The sequence below is a fragment of the Armigeres subalbatus genome, chromosome 2 (assembly GCF_024139115.2).
Source record: "Armigeres subalbatus isolate Guangzhou_Male chromosome 2, GZ_Asu_2, whole genome shotgun sequence".
Taxonomy (NCBI): domain Eukaryota; kingdom Metazoa; phylum Arthropoda; class Insecta; order Diptera; family Culicidae; genus Armigeres; species Armigeres subalbatus.
This window is the reverse complement of record NC_085140.1, coordinates 299474818-299488654: the sequence shown is the minus strand read 5'-3', so window position 1 is coordinate 299488654 and position 13837 is coordinate 299474818. Positions and strand designations below refer to the sequence as shown.

The window sequence follows — 13837 nt, the reverse complement described above, 5'->3', positions numbered from 1 at the left end:
TTGAACTGGGTGTATGAATGGGGTGGACCAGCCGCTAGACAGGTCCATACTCCCCACAGAGTGGGAGACTATATAGCCCAAAGCTGGGTAGTGATGTTGATGGGATGGTTCCTTCTCTTCTATATAGAGCGGAATAATAAATTGCACGCAGAAAAAACTACGTTAAAAACAAACATATTCTAGGTAAATCCAAACAATAATTCAGTTTGTTCTGGCATCAAAAATAAATATGTTTGGATCAAACATGATTGTTGCATTTGAAGCGAACGAAACTTTGTTTGAATCAAAATGTGCGTTTCAAGTTGTTTCCAACCAGCTAAATGTTTGAAGCAAACATGGATATTATTGTTTTAGTTCGGCCATCTCATAATATTTTCTTATCAACTCTACCAATTTTCATATTCTGGTAGCGACATTTTGACTACCAGATTTCACAATTCAATCGTTCATATTTCATTTACTTACCTTTCTGTACCTGAAAAACATCCTTATCATCAATTCAGAAGCAAGAAAAACAAGGCCATTATCTATCAGCTTGCTCCCTGCTCCTCCTGTTGACCTCCGACTCGGATCCCGATCTGAACTCGAGTTTTTGTTTACTTTTGCAAGAGCGAGCGAGGGGCTGCCCACTAGTGTGCACGTATAAAAACAAACAGGGATTTTAATTTGGTTTGTAACAATGAAATATGTTTGGTTCAAGACATTTTACCATTTTGGAAGTAAACATGTATATTTTTGAAGCAAATGGATGAAATTTGTATCCGGTTCAGTGGGTAATACTATATTTGGTTTTACGTAGTTTACGTCAGCGGTCGTGTCTTGGTAAAGTACAACCCCAACATTTTGGATGATTTTAATTTGAGTTTAGGCTGTGAACCATTCAACTGATTCGTTTAACTTTTAGTTAAAATTTGACAGTTCGATGGTTATTTCCCGTGGTTAAAAATAACCCTGCCCGGAGCAGGGGTAGATTTGACAGTTCAATAGTTAAACTTTGTTCGCGAGAGAATTGGCGCCAAATCCATTTCGTTCCGAATAACTATCAATCTGTCAAAACTCAAATGGGTCGGCTTCGGAGTAAAATTTTAACCACGATGGGAAAATAACCATCGAAGTGTCAAATTTTAACTAAAAGTTAAAAGAAACGGTGGAATGGTTCACAGCCTTAGTGTCGTTACCATTCAAAATGGTCTTTCTGCAAAGAAAAAAAAATGCTTATCATTGAGGTTACAATCATCAGAGTCTCAATTCAGTTGAAACCGGAATTCATAGGTTGATTTTCTGCACAATCCGTATTCAATTTCAAAGTGGTGCGCTGTTTTATATCGCGAAGCGCTATTCAGCGCACCACTTCCGAAGTTAGGTTTAACGTACGGATTAATGAGAAAATCCAACTTCGCCAGCACCCAATTTCGGGTTTCAACTGGATTGAGTATATAATAATAATCGATCGGAGTATGATCAAACTTAATAGGTAAAATGCCCAATTTTTTTCCCTGTTGGGTATTTTAATCACTGCGACCATTTGTTAGATCTATTGTGATATATGCCCCATTTCATATAGCTTTGTCAAGTTGACGCATCATTGCTATGTAGAGCAATTGCATCACCTTGACTACCACCAGCATCTTCCCAATACGGTATTATGGTTCTGATGAATCGCACTAACCAAATTGGGACTTGTTCTCCAAACTTCAGAGGGTTTTATCAGCCCCTGTTGAAGAACTGTAATCTTTTTCTAAAATTGCCGGACAATGCATAACAGATGTTCCGAGTCTTCCATGTATACCGCAGAAGCGACATACATCATCTTGAAGTTTTCCTAGCAGCTTCAAGTGATAACGGCTCGGGCAATGGCCTGTTACAAGACCTGTATGTGTTAAGATCTTTTTGAAAGATCTAAGATTTTGCGAGTGATAAAAATGCCCAATAGTGGACCCCCTAGTAGCAGAATTTTGCTCTTCCTGTCATAAGGTAGAAATTTTAACATATTAATTCGGTTTGGTATCTAATAACAAGTTCTGCATCTCCTCTGCACGATACATACACTCAGCCAAGAAAACTACACGAAAAAAAACTTCATAATGAATGTATTCGGCAAAACACATACATTTTGCCATTGTAGTTTCTCAATAAAACATATGTCTATTTGCAATGAAAACAATGCAGCATTGCATAAGATAATCATAACATGAAACTTATACATTTCATATCGACTGCTAATAAACGACCCCTCCCATGGCCACTGCGAGTTAGACTGGGACCATCGTCCCTAACCCCTAATCCCAAGGCGTTAAGCGACCCGTGCCGAGGGGATGCATGACCAGGGGGGGTGAAATAATGAGCTGTGGAGCCTGTGGGGTACCTGGGCTGGGCTCTGGCGTGGTGGACCTCTTTTCCCGAGCAACTCGTGGAACCAAAATGAAAAACCAAGTCAATTCTTCAATTAGTGGTAGTAGTGTAGGCGACAACCTTCTGCAAGAGGTGGGTTGTTCAGGTCTCCGCCTGGAGGCCAGAGGCAATAGTCGGCAGCTCAGTGCAGCGCCAGCGTGGGTCACTCAACCTTCCTCTCGGCTATAAAACGCCGGAAGGGGTTATTGACGGCCGCATGGCTTGTGAAGGCGATGAACCGCAAACGCGATGGGCTTTCGGCCTTCGAGGTGGCGACCGGAACAGCTGGACGCCATCATCGACTTTGCGTCATCGAAGCATAATATCAGCAAGGACCTCAAGAGGAGCTTGCAGAAACTTCGAAGTCGATGCTGGACGCCAAGCTGGAGAGGGCGGTCGGGACGGCCAAGTGTAAACCCGTGAAATCGGTGGAGTTAGACCTCGACCTCGACCCCAGACTGAGGCCCAGGATCCGCGGACTCGGGCAAGGTCGAGTCGACCAGAAGTGTGCCAGCTAAGACGGTGGTGCCAAAGTCTACCCAGACTGAGGCTCAAGTATTTGCAGAGGTACGTCGGGGTGACTACTCAACGGAGCAGACACAAAAACGGGGGAGACAGTCTCCAGGGATGAGCTCCCTGGGGCCGCTCCAAAACGCGGAGGGTTACTACCCCGAACAAGGGTAGTGGGCTGGGAAGCTGAACCCCGGTCAGGTACCTCCAAAACTGGGGAGGAAGGACCTGGAAAGGTCCGTCCACTCAGGCAAGACGGTGGTAGGTTACGGCAGGCTGAAAGTTCTCAGCCGCACCAGACCAGGGAAATATACGGGAATAACGCCTCCTGGACCCTGGTCAAGAACAAGAGGAAACTGAAGACGTCAAGGGCTGAAAAGAAGGCCCAGGCGAATGAGGGTAGCTAGAAATCTAGGGTAGGCGCCAATCGCTCCAGGGCGATGCCCTAGTCATCACGGCGGACGAGGCTAAGTACTCGGATGTTTTGAAGGCGATGAGGAGTGACGTCAAGCTCGGTGAACTCCGGCGCCAACGTACGTCGAATAAGACGTACCCGGATGGGCGAGATGATACTCGAGCTGAAGGGGCGTCTCGCAAAGCGGGCGCCGCCTACAAAGAAGTTGGCGGAGGAGGTCCTAGGCGGAGATGGTCAGGTGAGGGCACTCACGACGGAGGTGAATCTAAGGGGTTAAAGACCTGGACGAGATCACTGGAAGTCGAAGAGCTCGTCACGGCACTGCGGCGACAGTGTGAAGTGGAGACGCCCACCGCAGCCGTTCAGCTACGGGAAAGGTCCGGCAGGGACGCAGGTAGCATTGGTTCGGCTATCTGCAGCGGACGCCTCCAAGGTAGCCGTTAGGGAGCGTCAAGGTGGGATGGTCGGTATGCCCTGTGCGCATACTACGAGCAACCTGAAGTTTGCTTCAAAGTGCCTGGAACCGGGGCACAAGCAATGGGACTGCAAAGGCCCTGACAGAAGTAACTTCGCCGACGCTGCGGATTGAGGGACATAAGGCACAATGCCGCACGAACCCTCCCAATTGTTTGATTTGTTCCAGCAAAGCTGTGAACAGCAAGCACCCATGGGGGCCTGATGTGCCCGGCGTTTAAGCGTGCTGCAAAATCAAAGTGCAGGTAAAGCAGTTGGCTTGCTCGGCTTCGCCTGGAGTGTTTGGTGCGCAGGTTTAGAGGAAACGGCGGAACACGTGCTGTTCGTGTGCTCACGTTTTCGCGCAATGCGTGACCACATGCTTGCCACATGTGGTCTGGACACTACCCCGGACAACCTAGTTCGGAGGATGTAAAGACGAAGTTGGCTGGAACGCCGTTTTATCGGCTATCGCCCAAATCGTCTCGGAGCTACACAGAAGGTGGCGCGTGGACTCAAGGATGGCTAGTTCAGGCGCAAATAAGAGGTAGTCCAAGGGATCGGAGTCGGCTTCATGGGTCATACCGGTGGTCATGCTCTGTGGTCGAACTCGATCCTTTTATCGAACAAGTGGCCGCGCGAAGAACAACATGGTATCGTCGCTTTCGCGGCGTCGGTCAACCGGGCGGGTTCCGAGCCCGAGGACGGAAAGGGGTCCTCGTCAAGGCTGGGGCAGGCGTAGGCCTCGCGTCGGCAAGTCCCTTCTGTGTGCTGGCGGAATAGGCCCTATCGCATGAAAGGTCAATTTGGGGTGCACGCGCATCATCATTATTGATACCAGTCGTGCAGAGGGAAGCAGGCGCGAAGTCGACCCTGCCCACCTTCCGAGGACATAGGGCGTGGTAAGGCCACCTGGAAAGCCGGCAATGCGCTGGCACGATACCATGGTGTTCTTCTAAAAAGCGAGTCACGATGTTCGATGCTGCAAGGACACGCAGCTAACCTCGAGGGTGCGTCATGCACTGGCCCCCTTTGAAGCATTACTTTCTGGTTGTGCCGAAGGGACGATGGGCTTGGCGGCAATGGAAACGGTTTAGCTGGTCGGGGATGCAGCCCTCCCTCCTCATTGGAGGTGGCCCCTAACAGCACTTCCTGGTCAACCCAGGATGTCTGTTGAGCAGATTCCTCCATTGTTTAGGAAGAAAAAAAAAATAAACATAATTAGAGATTTTGAATAGTCCATATAACGTTAATGTATGATTTTTATTAGAGAAATAACAATAAAATCAATGGTTTTTTTCTGATATCAATTCATTTTTATTTTAAAATCTTGGAATCATTTTAAATCCGAGAATCGCAATGTATTTGGTTTACCTATTATGTATTTTTATTGACTTAAATTTGAATATAAATTTTAACGCGTTCTTCCTGTTGATGCTGTAACGAGATCGGATTAGTTTCCAGAGGAATACACGAACTGCAACCATCCGGTGCGATGTCGATCCGAGTCATACTGTCCGTACCTCCCGCAAACAAATCGTTCACTAGTGTTGTGCTAGTGTGATGGAAACTCCACCTGTGTCGCTGGTTAACTCTTTGTACTGCTGGTCGACTGCCGGATGGTTTCGTCCAGCGAACCAGCTGCGACTATATACCTCGAAACAAAAATACCACCATAATTTGGATCAGGATCTAGCTTGCGTATCTACACATCCCAACATATTACCAAGTTTCCGTTGGATCTTGACTCCGCTATGGACGACAACGCAATTGTCGCAACCGACAAACCATCACAATTTCGTTTCTGGATCGCTGAAAAAAACAAATTTTCTTTCAATAAATATAATCACTTGATGTCCATAAATATGATATTAATTACCAGCCAGGTTTTCTTGAAGCTTTTAACGTGGGTTTGGCACCGATGAAGGATTTACAACAAACATTCCATGTGCAAATTCAATGCGGAAATATTCCTCGATAAATAATTTGCATGTTTCTCTGCAGCAGTTTTCCTCTGGCTGACCTTTTTTCATTTCGTAGCGTGCATCAAAAGTATAAGTTCCGCTCAATACATTTTTGCCATTTAGCAAAACTTATACTTTTCATTCAATAAGATAATATGCAATATAAGCACTCTAAATAAATTTGATTCAGATTTGTACTGAAAATTATATCTTATATCTGATGGTTTACATGAATGGGAATTAATATATAAAATCATTAAATTTTTTTACGTGTAGTGATAATCATACGAATATCTCATGTTTTTTTGCTATAAGAATTACTTACAAAGTTTGTACGATTTTCTTATGAACCGTGTGTTATTTGACCGAGAATGATTTTCATAAGTTTATCTTATGAAAATATCAAGATTTGTCAGAGCCCATAACGAAATTCATAACTGAATCTTATGAACATAAATCATTCTTATGCCTATGAAGGACATAATATTTTCACCACGATTGTGCTTTCTCACGAGATCAAAAAAATAATGCTACAAATAATTTTGAATATAACATTTTATTCTATTTTTCTGATTATTTAATAATCTAACTAATCATATGCACTTTTCTTATTCGTTTGATTTATTTTCGTTGAGATGGTATATCATATATCATTGCACCAGTTGGGAAACTCGAGAGTCTCATCGTCGGTGTTCCCCTCTTCTGCTAGTGCGAAATGTTGAATGGTACTTTTTCCTGAACTGGTGGCTTGCATCGACAAACTTCTGTAAATATAAATTTTGATTTTAGAGGAATAGAATGACAGGATAGAAAACCTCATGAAGAGGAAACATTTACTTACTTTTCTGATCTTCCAATTCACATATCCAACTGCTTTAACTGATCAATAATAGAATTCAAAACTATCCCGATTGATGGCAAATAGATATAAGATAGTTTACAATCGCGCATGTCGAAATAAATATATGCCCGCACACCGCTAGTGTATACCGAAGAATAAAATTGCGATAATAATTAATTAATCCACTGCATTTTCTACCATGTTGATTTCTCATTTCATAAGATTGTCTTATGAGTTTTTCACATCAAGGGTAGAAATGAAAATCATAAGACAACTCTTATGTTTCATTTTTTCTATAGATAAATTTTATGAACTTCATAAGAGCCAAGTAGTTATCATAAGAGGCTCTATGAAAATGGAATTCGATTATTTTCCCACGCTTCATAAGATGAGGCTTATGATGATTATGAGATAGTTTAGTTGAGTGTACATAAAACACTCAAATACACGACGTTATTCGTTGAAATTAACATTTTAAAGTCTGACTGAATTCGCCCTATAGTAGACCCCCTGTCCATAATAGGAAATTGCTTCCATATAGTCGACACTTCATTTGATTTTCATGTTTCGTTTCGGGACGTTCTTCTTCCCTATTATGGACCCTCCAAAATATTCCTATAATGGACACTCTCGTGTTTGTTTTTTATAGAATCGTAAAAAATCATCTAATTCTACTTTCCATAGCATTTCCTATGCATGTAATCAAATCATAGGATTGTAAGGTAGGTTCTCCCGATGGAATTTCATAGCAAAATGTGTACATTGTGCTGTAATAATGCAAAAATAGTTGGAGGGTCCACTATTGGTTGGGGGTCCACTATTGGACACTTTACCCTAGGTGATGGAAAATTTTAAATTTTTCATCTGTACACTTCCGTACACTTGTACACTGTACACTTTTCATCTGTACTACTTCCGAAAGTTGGGAAATTTGCCTGTAATCTGGAGAAAAATCCAACTTCGGTATAAAAAACGTTATAGCTTTGTTTCGGATAGACAACATTACCCAGAATAAAAATACAGTAGAATAACAGTACAATTTATTGTAACACTACTATTAATAACATTAAATTGGTGATAGATTATATTGTAAATGAAACCATAGAAATACATTTGAATGCATTGTTATGAACCATTTATTCAAATGTAAATGGAAGTTTTCGCAATAGAATGTACGGGTTGTTAAGTATCGTAACTATACAAAATCTGAGATTTTCCATACATTTTTTCGTCACACAATAGAGTGTATGGTTAATATATTGTTGAAATATCCGAACAAATCTGTTCAAAATACAATGGATTATATTGTATTTTATAAGTAAAACAATACGAATTTTGATTTCTCAGTTGTGATAGCTTTACTGTTCAACAATGCAATTTAAAGGAAAAAATGCAATTGGCGCTATGAGGCAAATATTGTTAAATAGTTTATATGCAATGTAATGGAACATTTCAAAAGTTATCAATGTATGAATCTTATGTACGAAAACGTTTCAAAAACAATTGCAAGTATTGTTACATTAGAGAAATATGTTGATGTATTGTATCCTCAGTGTTGATACAATCTGTAACCCTCAATAAACAATGTATCCTATTGTATACCGCATGGTATGGTAATTCAATTGTTTACACTATTGAACCAATAGTACATTTTTATCCGTACCGATTCGATGAATGGTTCATTTCTATTCAGGCAGTGCCCCGTTACCGTTGATGTTAACAAAACTCTACAATCATAAAACATCATATACGAGTGACCCCACATCCATCAAGCGTCAAATTTAATTGTCAAAATCGTCAACAATCACTCAAAGGCAGAAAATTTTGTTTGTCATTCGTTGCTGCGGCTTAAAGGTTCGATTGTTTCTCGGCAAGTTTGTTGTAATTCATCGCGTAAAATGGAAACTCTAATCGGAATTCGTGGTCCCGACTTTGTCATGCTAGCAGCAGACTGCACATGCCCATTCCATTATGGTTCTCAAAGATGGTAAGTGCAAAAGCTTCTATCCTTGTATCTGGATCTTCCATAACCTTAAATTCACGAGTGACCCGCAATGTAATTTCTTATGCCCTTGCAGATGAAAGTAAAATCTACAAGATTTCTGATAATCTGATGATGGCAACGATTGGAGAGGCGGGTGACCGAGTGCAGTTTACGGAGTACATCAGCAAAAATATTCTGCTTTATAAAATGCGCAACGGATACGAGCTGGGCCCGAAATCGGCCGCTCATTTTACACGGAAGAATTTGGCCGACTATCTGCGATCTCGCACACCGTATCAGGTCAATGTTCTGGTAGGAGGGTAAGTGTACATTATCAAAAAACTCTGATTAATCCCTAGCGGTATCAGCGCCTTTCTTGTGCATTACTTTTTGTAATATGTATTTTTATAAATCAACAATGATCTAACGAAGTTAAATAAAACATGTATTTATTGACATTAGATCTTCTAGAATCGCCGTATCTTAAAATTTCAATTTTTCTTGGAAAATGGTTTAGTTTCAAAACCTTTGAGGGAAATGTCTTTTATCATCTTGAACTTTTTAACTTTTAAATACTTAGTGTCTGAATTTTCTGTGTTTTTTTGTAATTTTTTGTTGGGTCAACTCATTGTTTCAAAATCTGGAATCATAATCAACCCAGATCCAACCATGATAAACAGACAACTGAGCATTACACAGATATGCTTTTCTTCTTCCTTTCAGATATGACGCTGCGGATTGGCGCACAGTTGCACTACATCGACTACTTAGCAAACTCACTGCCGGTGAAGTACGCTGCTCACGGTTACGGTGGACTGTTTGTGTCCAGTATTCTTGACAGGTACCACCACAGCAAGATCTCGCAGGATGAAGCGTACGAAATCATGAAGAAGGGCGTTACAGAAATTCAAAAGCGATTGATCATCAACTTACAACTTTAAAGTTTCCGTCATCGACAAGAACGGGATCAAGGAACTGAAGGATATCACTGCCGACAGCTTGAAGTGAAACCATTGCAGCTTGAATCTTTTGTTTTTGGTGATGGTAAGAGTAAGCTGTTTGAACCCAATTGAGTATTGGGTGTAGAACAATAAATTTCAATAAAAACCATCGAGGATTTTTGTGGGTTGCGATGAAATCGTGCTCACTACCGAAATTCTCCTTCACCTTATCATATAAAACTTTTCTGGTTACTAAGAAAACTTTTTTTTTCGATTTGTAAATTTACTTTGGGAGGCAAAATTACACTCGTTTTATTCACGAGTTCACAAGTTTATGTATTATGTATAACTACCAGGGTTTGCAGAAATCGCTCTTAATAGATAACGAACAACGATAAAAGAGAGGCAAAAACTGTTCCGAATTATAACAAGCCATGATAACAAATTAATCAAGCTTGTATACAAGTGCGAAAAAACAGATTCGGATAGGCAGCCCCCACAGAAAAATGGTGATTTTAGCTTTGTTTTCGCTCATTTCGTATTGGTTACTGCACAGCTGTGTAGAACAAGCTGAAATGCATCATCAGAGCCAGTGCTCCCCGCATTTGGAGCTTTCTAAAAGAAATTTATCATGTGGTATAGCCTCCCGAATCAATTATCTATCATGACAGCTTGCGAAAAAAGTCTCTCGCGGTATGCTACATATCGTATATGTATACTGAGATGATAAGTGAGAGACTTGTTCATTCTCTTTAGGATTCAATCCCTGATAAATGCAGTTTCAGCATGTTAATAGTGGCACAACCATTCAAATCAGTATGACAAAATACATAAAAACTAAAATTCCAGGAAATTGAACACCTTTGTCCAAAAATATTTAGCAAGCGTAGCCGCAAAAACTTTCCTCCAAATATTTTTTCCTAAAAAAAAAATCTATTTTTGTCTTCTTGTTGGTATCGTGTTCAGAAGAAATTCCTTTTTCTATCCCAATCCCATGTTAAATTCCGTTTACTGAATCGGAAAAGTAAAAAATTGAAATGAAATTTCTTCAACAGTATCCACCTGAAAAAACAAAAATCAGAAAGGGAATTTGTAAGGTTCCCACGCAAATTAATGGGAGCTGTCACTTTACTTTTGGAAAAATAGTCTGCTCGATTATTCCGCAAGTAAAAGTGACATTTTGCTCCATGCAGATCAGTTGTCAAAATTCAGCTTGGTAATATTGAACAAAATTCCGTAACCTCTCTACTTTTTAAGTGGATACTGGGCTTTATCGTGAGACTCGGTATCGAAGTTACCACTTCAGTCGGCTCAATCACGCTTATCGAGGCGTACATCCAACTCAAGTGATGGTTCATCGACCACTCTTCGGAGGGAGATCATCATGCTAACACCTGAAGCAGTGGCGTAGCCACTGGTTTTGGGCATAAAACCCCCCAGTGGTTTTGGGCATAAACCCCCCCCAGACACAAAATTTTCGGAAGAATTTTTTTTTTTCGAAAAAAAATGTTCAGGAAGCCCCCCCCCAGACCATTTTTTTGGCTATTGTTTTTCAGCTCTTTAAGGTCACTCCTGACGGAATCCAGTTTTCGGGGTGCTCGCGATTTCGAGGGCACACCATTCGATACGGAAGCGGCGCACGGCTGTCATTTTTATTTTTTCACGCATGCTGCGACGCAGCAAAGCTGAAAAAATAAAAATGACAGTTGTGCGTTGCTTCCGTGTCGAATGGTGTGCCCTTGAAGGCGCGAGTGCTTTGAAGATTGGATTCCGTCAGGAGTGACCTTAATAGCTTTTTTAACCTCATCTAGTGAAGGCGACTCCAAAGCTTGTCCATCGTCGCTAATATTTATTCTGTTCACCGATGCACCGCCACTTCCACTATTCAACAATGTCTCGAAGTGTTTATTTGTTTATATGATACATCAACAGGCTGTATTAGCCCCAATGATGCTTATAATTAATTACAAAATGCGAGATTACATTATATGGTCAAGTATCATTATCAACTACTCCTAAAAAAAAAGAACTGAACCTTTCGCGAATTAGTTGACGGGACAAGTGTTGCTTCCACCTGGCAGCCACTTCGGTTTTATCTGTCAGAAAATTCCCTTGGTCGTTGCACATGATGGCGCTGTCTTTCTCCGCACGCCATTGACAGACTCATAAAACCTCCGCATATTATTGTGCTCCTTTTTTTTCCTGCGCCTCGCTAATCACTTGTTCTTCATATTCTTTCTTCTTCCTGCGGTAAGTTCGTTTTTCGGCTGCTCTTGCTTCCTTGTACCGATCTCTATTCGATCGGGTACCCGACACCAACATCCGGCTTCTGGCAACGTTCTTCTCGTCTGTCACTCTCTGACACTCCACATCGAACCAACCCGTCCTGGGTCGCCTCTGTGCAGTGCCTACCACTTCTCGTGCTGTTGTGCTCACCGCTCCATGGATCGACTCCCATAGATCGTTGATGTTGTCGCTAACGTTGATTGCACTTATCCGTTCTTCGAGCTTCTGGCGGTACTCAGCCGATACTCCTTCCGCCGACAATCGCTGGATATTGAAACGCATCGTTCGCTGTGATCTTTCATTCAATACAGTTGACAACCGTAATCGAACTTTACTGACAACGAGGTAGTGATCAGAGTCAATGTTCGCACTGTTGGATAGCAACCGAAGAGTAGCAGCATAGCAACCTAGAATAACAAATTATAGTAGGCATAAGTTTTCTTCAATAAAATATTTTCACCACTTCCAATGTAACACTTAACAAATCCAGACGTGTTTTCATTACCACTGCCTAATCAATAGGTTATGGGCCCAGGACATAACGGAAGTTAAGTTTTTCTTTGCATTTTCAAGAACGAAGTAGTTATCAAGATGTCCGAAGAGAAGCTGTGGTTATTCGATTTGAAGCAATTTTGGGAATTGGAAATTCCGGATCGAAGTCCTGCTTGAAGAATCAGAACCTACTTAACTGCGTGAAAAAGGCCATCGAAGATGAAGAGTATGTAACCCTTGCAACGGATTCTGCGGAAGCCCGTGCCGACAAGGAAAAGAAGCTTCAAGAACGGTGGGCCCTAGATAGAAAATGCAAGAATCTCCTGATTCACCGGATTTCAGAAGACCAGCTGGGTATGTTAAGGACAAGAAGACAGCCAAAGACGTTTGGGATGCCCTGAATAATGCTTTCGAGCGCGTTCAGATTGCAGGCAAGTTATTTCTAAAGAAGCAATTCCAAGAACTAAGGCTGGCTGAGGGTGGCGATGTGAAGGCTTTTTTGCTACGATTCGACAAGGTTATGCGAGAACCGTGCAGCGGACGTTAATATGCAGGAAGAAGATGTAGTGTGCCAGTTGTTACTAGCACTTCCCAAGTCCTACGAAGCGCTTATTACGGCCCTGGAGACAATACAACCACAACAGCTGACATTGGAGTACGTAAGGAAGCGGCTACTGGATGAGCAGGTTAAGCGGGTCCATTCAAGTCCTGTAGGAAGCGATGGAAGGTTCTAGTGAATCGGCGTTCGCCGGTAAAAAGGGTGGAATAAAATGTTTCGGATGTGGAAAGTTGGGTCACAAACGAGCAGAGTGCCCTGAAAATAGTTCCGCCGAGCGATCTGGCTCGACCCGGGCCCAAAAAAGCATAGTGAAATTTCACCGAAAGCCAAAGTTTGGAGCAAATGTTGCCGAGGAGATGACGTTCATTGCTACGACGACAACGACTAACTGTTTACCAGTTGCCATGGTGACGACAAAAAAATATTGATTGGATCCTTGACTCTGGTGCAACGGACCATATGATGAAGAACAAGGAATTCTTTGAGGAGCTGCATCCGTTGGCGAACAAAGTGCGCATTTCTGTTGCCAAGTCTGGTCAAGCACTCGTTGCAGAGTACGCGGGTCCGTGAAGGTGAATATGCTGATCGGCGATAAAAAGCGTTCTCTTTGCACCGCAATCGGAATGCAACTTGTTTTCGGCATGACTCATTGAAGATAACGGGACGGTGAAGACGGTGAAGATTTCGAACGGAAGAGTGTCAGTTCTAAAGAATGATCGTGTGGTTGCCACTGGTAGAAGAACAGCCAACTATATAAGTTAAACATCGAGTTTCGTCAAGAATCTGATTCGACCGCCGATGAATTGTGCAAAGTTAATGCTATGACTTGAAGCAAGACATGTTTGATTTGTGGCATCGACGGTTTGGCCATCTGGGAATGGCAAGTATGAAGACTCTGAAGAAAACTGGATGGTGCAAACGATGACGAAGATCACCAAGTGGCCTGAAAATGCATCTGTGGAAGTATGTCTTCAAGGGAAGCAGACAAGGCAACCATTCGA

General features: G+C 42.0%; 1 pseudogene; it reads left to right on the top strand.

Moving 5' to 3' along the window:
* Positions 1-8375: 8375 nt before the first annotated feature.
* LOC134216617 (probable proteasome subunit beta type-2) lies at positions 8376-9739 on the top strand (annotated as a pseudogene).
* The last annotated feature ends 4098 nt before the right edge of the window (positions 9740-13837 follow it).